The sequence below is a fragment of the Portunus trituberculatus genome, chromosome 47 (assembly GCF_017591435.1).
Source record: "Portunus trituberculatus isolate SZX2019 chromosome 47, ASM1759143v1, whole genome shotgun sequence".
Lineage (NCBI taxonomy): Eukaryota > Metazoa > Arthropoda > Malacostraca > Decapoda > Portunidae > Portunus > Portunus trituberculatus.
Genome location: NC_059301.1, coordinates 16098754 through 16104753, shown reverse-complemented (window position 1 = coordinate 16104753; position 6000 = coordinate 16098754). Strand labels below are relative to the sequence as shown.

The 6000-nt window shown below is 40.2% G+C and overlaps 1 protein-coding gene across 1 annotated transcript in view; it reads right to left on the bottom strand.

The window, feature by feature from the left end:
- The window catches only part of LOC123520646 (low-density lipoprotein receptor-related protein 2-like), a 33703-nt gene that overhangs the window by 25244 nt on the left and 2459 nt on the right, over window positions 1-6000 (bottom strand). The window lies entirely within an intron of this gene.

Below are 6000 nucleotides of genomic sequence, written 5' to 3'. Positions count from 1 at the left end.
AACACCCGAACGCAATTATTGGGACACAACTCGAGGGATATATATAGATAGGCACATCCGTTTGAGAGAGAGAGAGAGAGAGAGAGAGAGAGAGAGAGAGAGAGAGAGAGAGAGAGAGAGAGAGAGAGAGAGAGAGAGAGAGAGAAACAAGACTGATAGGAAAGGCGAGAAAGATACGGGAGAAAGAAAAACAGATAACAATAGAAAAATGATAATATGCAAAGTGTAAGTTGTGCAAGAGAGAGAGAGAGAGAGAGAGAGAGAGAGAGAGAGAGAGAGAGAATTATTACACTCGCTGCGGACTTTCAAGGTGAGAATTTAACAAGAACTATATGATTAGTAGAAAAACAAAAACAAAACGTGGGAGAAACTAATCAATCATCTTTGTGACTTTTGAAATTAATGTTTTTTTTTTTTTTTTTTTATACCACGTGGGCTTTTCACGGGAATTTATGGGCTAATGGGGGTAATTTTTGGGGGTACCTCCTATTGTGGTAGTTGTCGTAAAACAGGGGTAGCATGGAGACACCTGAGTCCATTATGAAAGTGTATTTACGGTAGCACAATACACAACAAGTGTAAACCGAGCGAAACGAGAGGCAGGAGGCGTAGCGTGTCGCCTGAGGCGGCGGCGAGCGAGGACTGAGGGGGAAGACGTGACGTCAGACAGAAAGGGAGTATGGGAAAAAACAAAGGACATGCTAACATACTATCCCAAAGCCCCGAGTGAGGAAGCCCAACCTACATTCGGAACGTGGACAGGATTCGAGCCCGTGCGCTTCGAGACCTGTCGGACCCCAAAGCACGCATGGTTCCACTACAACACGGCGGCATCTTTGCTGGAGTAAAAGCAGATTCTGAAACACTGATGCGCCTCGCTATATACGAGTACACTATGGGCAAATTCTTTCAATATACTCTGCGTAGTTGAAGTTACACGGATTGATTTCTTATTGTACCAGGTTCACATGTATTGACCCTTTTATTGTCCAGATTAGCAAGATTTCTACGCTATTAACAAAAAGAAACTCCCTTGCCAACTTCTTTAGTACCATGACGCGTTCCCATATTCATTCTGCTCACTATTTCGTGGTTTTAAAGAACTTCAGAAAATTTTGTCGGGGTTAGAATAGTAAAGACTGGCCATTAATGTTCTGTCCCCCATAAACCTTTCCTAATGTCAATAAAATCTTCTCATCACACCAAAAACTCAGGATAGAAATGCGTCCCAGTACTGAAGGGGTTAACAGGTCGGCGTTTGAATATATGGTGGTAGTGAGAGCTAAGTGTTTCAGAATACAGCAATACTCGCAGTGTGACCGCAATGTAGTTCACGCTTGAGAGGCAGCAGGAACTCTCTTCGTGGAGGGGAAGGACGAGAATGGGAGGGAGGTGGGGTGAGAGACGGGACACATGAAGGAGGGAGAAGAATGAGGAGGTTGCTCTTGTTGTTTTTCTTGTTTGCTTAGTGGAATTTGTGTTACCTGACGGACCATCCACACACACACACACACACACACACACACACACACACTTATAGGCTCAGCGACATTATTTTCTCTCCCTCTAAAATTAACATAACAATGTTTATCACAATTATTATTATTATTATTATTATTATTATTATTATTATTATTATTATTATTATTATCATTATTATCATTATCACTGTTATGATTATCATTATTACTTAAGAGAGAGAGAGAGAGAGAGAGAGAGAGAGAGAGAGAGAGAGAGAGAGAGAGAGAGAGAGAGAGAGAGAGAGAGAGAGAGAGAGAGAGAGAGAGAGAGAGAGAGAGAGAGAGAGAGAGAGAGAGAGAGAGAGAGAGAGAGAGAGAGAGAGAGAGAGAGAGAGAGATCACTTTGTCAGTATTCTCAAACGTTTGTCTCATCTTGACTTCTCTAACGTGCTATTGGAAATTATTGAGATCTTCAGGAAAGTTTTCACGATTTCAGCAGTATCTTGATAATGGAGAAAAACACTCATGAGAATACGGCCAACCTATTTCTGTATTTCCAACTTCCTTTAAAGGGGGAAGATTTAAGACATTTATCTTTTTTTTTTCTGTCTAACTCCCTCAGACCTGCAAGGGAACTGGCAACTTAGCGCGCCTTTCTTTACGTTTTATGTTACCCTTGGCCAGTTTTCCCCTCTTACATAAAAAAAACCTCTGTGTAATATGGGCGAATAAAATAACATTTAACCCCTTCAATACCATGATGCATTTCCATATTCACTCTGCTTACTATTTGGTGATTTTAAACAGCTTCAGAAACTCATGTGGAGGATTAAAATAGTGAAGACTGTGGCCATTAATCTTCTGACCTCCATAGACCCTTCCTAATGTCAATAAAATGGTCTAATCGTACACGAATATCAAGGCAAGAATGTGTCCCATTATTGAAGGGGTTAGGAATAAGAACTTGAAATCCTCCCAAATATCCCTATGCATTCATTTCCCTCGCTGCCTACTCTTAGAAAGTAGTATAACAGTTACTAACATTTATATTTGTCTGTATGTGTCGATTTCACATAATCTTCTCTTATCTAGTGGCATCAAGGGATCCCGCCACAGCACTTGATAGTTCTCTGGACCATATCCTTTAGCGTCTCCATCCACCAGTTGTCGCTTCAGTTCGCTATACACTACTGTATCTTTAAGCCTTCAGTACTGGGACGCATTTTTACCATCAGTTTGAGTACGATTAGACTATTTCATTCACATTAGGAAAGGTATATGGAGGTCAGGAGGTTAATGGGCAGAGCCTTCACTATTTTAATCCTCACATGAGTTTCTGAAGCTGTATAAAATCACCAAATAGTAAGACAGTAAGCAGAATGAATATGAAAACACGTCCTGGTACTGAAGGCGTTAAGCAATTCTTCGAGTCGAGTTCGCCTACTCTACGGGACCGAATAGCCTTACATGCTTCCCTACTTACTTGAATACTTGCTTACTTATTTTACTCATTAGTTTAACTCTTTCGCATTTCGTCAGTATTTTTCATGTGTTTTTTTTTTTTTTAATACTATATATATTTTCAATCCATTATGATTAGGAGTAGATATTCCAAAGTATCACTGACGGAATATATCGACACCTATGCCCTCTTTCATCGGTATTTTTCATTTCTTTTTTTAATAATACATTTTCAATCTATTATGTTTAAGAGTAGATATCCCATATTATTACTGACGAGAAATATCATACACCCATACCCTCAGTACTTTATTTCCTGCAGCTGCTAAAGGTTGATATAATACACTGCTGCATACCACACGTGCCGTTATATACTTGCTAGGATGGCGAAGCGTGTGTATCTCACTAACAGGATACTTATCATTCAGACAAGCTTATCACATCCTGCTACCAAGTTCACGAGTTATACCAAAGCTCAACACACATAGCTTCACAAAAAAGTATTAACATTTTCTCTCTGGTGTGACATGGCATTAGTCTTAATATCACGTTATCTAGTCTTACCCATCATCCTATCCGTTAGATCAGATTATGCATAACAGCCGGAGTATACGTGAGAGGAATGTTGGGGCCACGTAGCATGCATGCCTTTAAAAAAGTACAGGACCTGGACTGATCCATTAATTCGCAGATAATTGTTGTTGATATTATGTACAGCACTGAGGAATTCATGGATGTATTCAATATTAGAAAAAATCCCTCTGCAACATATAAAAGACCGTGGTTTAACACTTTATATACGAAACACTGCTACAGTCATTTAATGTATCACAACACTGAACTATCAATATACCCGTACAATAAATTACCAGATTTTGAAAGTAACATTATTGTCCTTTACATTACAAATTGTGGTAATGTTAATATCATATCTGGTCTTACAAAGTCAATCTTTTTCTTCATATATGAGAGAACGTATGGGCAAGAAGAAAGAAGTCTGTCTTGAAATTAAATGACCTTTACAAGCTACCTCTCAGCGGACGTCATTCCGCTCATCCACTGATAATACAAACAAAGCGCGCACACACTACAGCTGCGGCGTCGTGATTGTTGGATGTAATTCACCACGGTCGTCTGTTGGTCACCCAGCCAGTCTTACCCATTACGGAGCGACCTCAGAGTTCATAGATCGATCTTCGGGTAGTGTGTGTGTGTGTGTGTGTGTGTGTATGTTCTCTGCTCAGTGCACATAACACACCTCTTTTGTTGTATAGGTTGTAGAAGCCGCGGTCAATATCTCAGACCACTACCTCACCCGAACATGAAAGCATCTCGCATCTTACCCTTTGTTTTGTAGCTGCAATCCATTAACCCCTTCATTACCGGGACGCATTTTTACCAATGAGTTTGGGTGTGATTAGACGATTTTATTTGCATTAGGAAGGGTCTATGGAGGTCAGAAGATTAATGGCCAGAGCCTTCACTATTTTGATCCCCCCCACATGAGATTTTGAAGCTGTATAAAATCGACAGATAGTAAACAGAGTGAATATGGAAACTCGTCATGGTACTGAAGGAGCTAAGACAGTCAATACAAAATTACGATGCTTCTGTGTCACTCGCATCCAACCAAAGATGGCATTCAGTGTGCCGAAAATTTATATAAGCACAAGTTAAACATCAAACTAGCGGTGTTGCTCAAGTAAAGAGGAACAGAAGTGCGGTTAGTTCTCACTTTTTTAACATGTAATGAACAGTACTCGCAACTACCCTTCCAAGTTCTCGATTCACATTTTGTCCCTAAGGAAGAGAAGTAGTTGGTAAAAAAAAAAAAATAATAAATAAATAAAAAAAGATCCCTGAAAATAATCACTGAAAAAATCGAAGAAAGAAAATATCCAGATAATTTGAAGGCAGGCTTTGATTTTGTGTAGCAGTCGACGTCCTCTTGGCAACAGACAGTCACAGTTTGGAGATTGGAACTCCCCTTAAAGATAGGTTCATTACAGGATTTTCCAGCGTAAGGTAGTATTATCACTCATCGACCTTTCAAGCACCACTCTCACAGCACCTGTTTATTTATGTATCCTCTTCTACCTCCCTCTCTCCCTTCCACCCATCTCCAGTATCTCCTTTATTTCTCGCTACTAACACCAAAATCCAGCAGTAAAAAGAGGAAAAACAATAATGTGTGTGTGTGTGTGTGTATGTGTGTGTGTGTGTGTGTGTGTGTGTGTGTGTGTGTGTGTGTGTGTGTGTGTGTGTGTGTGTGTGTGTTCGATGGTAAGAAAACCAAGACATCGATTTGTCATCCATCTACCTAAATGTAAGCTCCCTTGTATAATCTTCCTTCTGAAAATGTTCTAATGTTATGTCAAGTTGGAAGAGGAGGAGGAGGAGGAGGAGGAATACAAAGGAATACAAAGGAAAGACCAAGCAACAACAGACCCTGGGGTCCTTACTAGACTGCTTGGTTAACTATTCTATACTAACTACACAGTGTGAGAGAGACAGACAGGACAGGAGGAGGAGGAGGAGGAGGAGGAGGAGGAGGAGGAGGAGGAGGAGGAGGAGGAGGAGAGAGAGAGAGAGAGAGAGAGAGAGAGAGAGAGAGAGAGAGAGAGAGAGAGAGAGAGAGAGAGAGAGAGAGAGAGAAGTAATACAAGAAAATAAGTACAAAGAGAGGAATTTGAGAAGCAGGAGGAGTATTGAAAGAAATAAAATAAAATAAAGGATAAAGAGAATAAACACAAGTCAGTGGGGACAAGAGGCACTTTACCAACACCTTGACGACAGGTTAACAGGGAAGGCCTTGTGTTCAGAGGTAAGGGTTTTTTCCCTTACGTTTACCCACAAGCCTTCCTGTTTGTGTACAGCAGGTGTATATTTGTGGCTGCAGGTGTTCACAGGAGAGTAAGTGATATATTAAGCCGGTATTTATTTTGGAAGCACGAGTGTTGGGGACAGAACACTAATTACTAAACATCTCAACTAATTACAAACCTGCTAATTTTGAGACGCTGGACGAAAAGTATGAGATTTATTTCCTATTGTGATCTAAATAATAAATCAATCATGA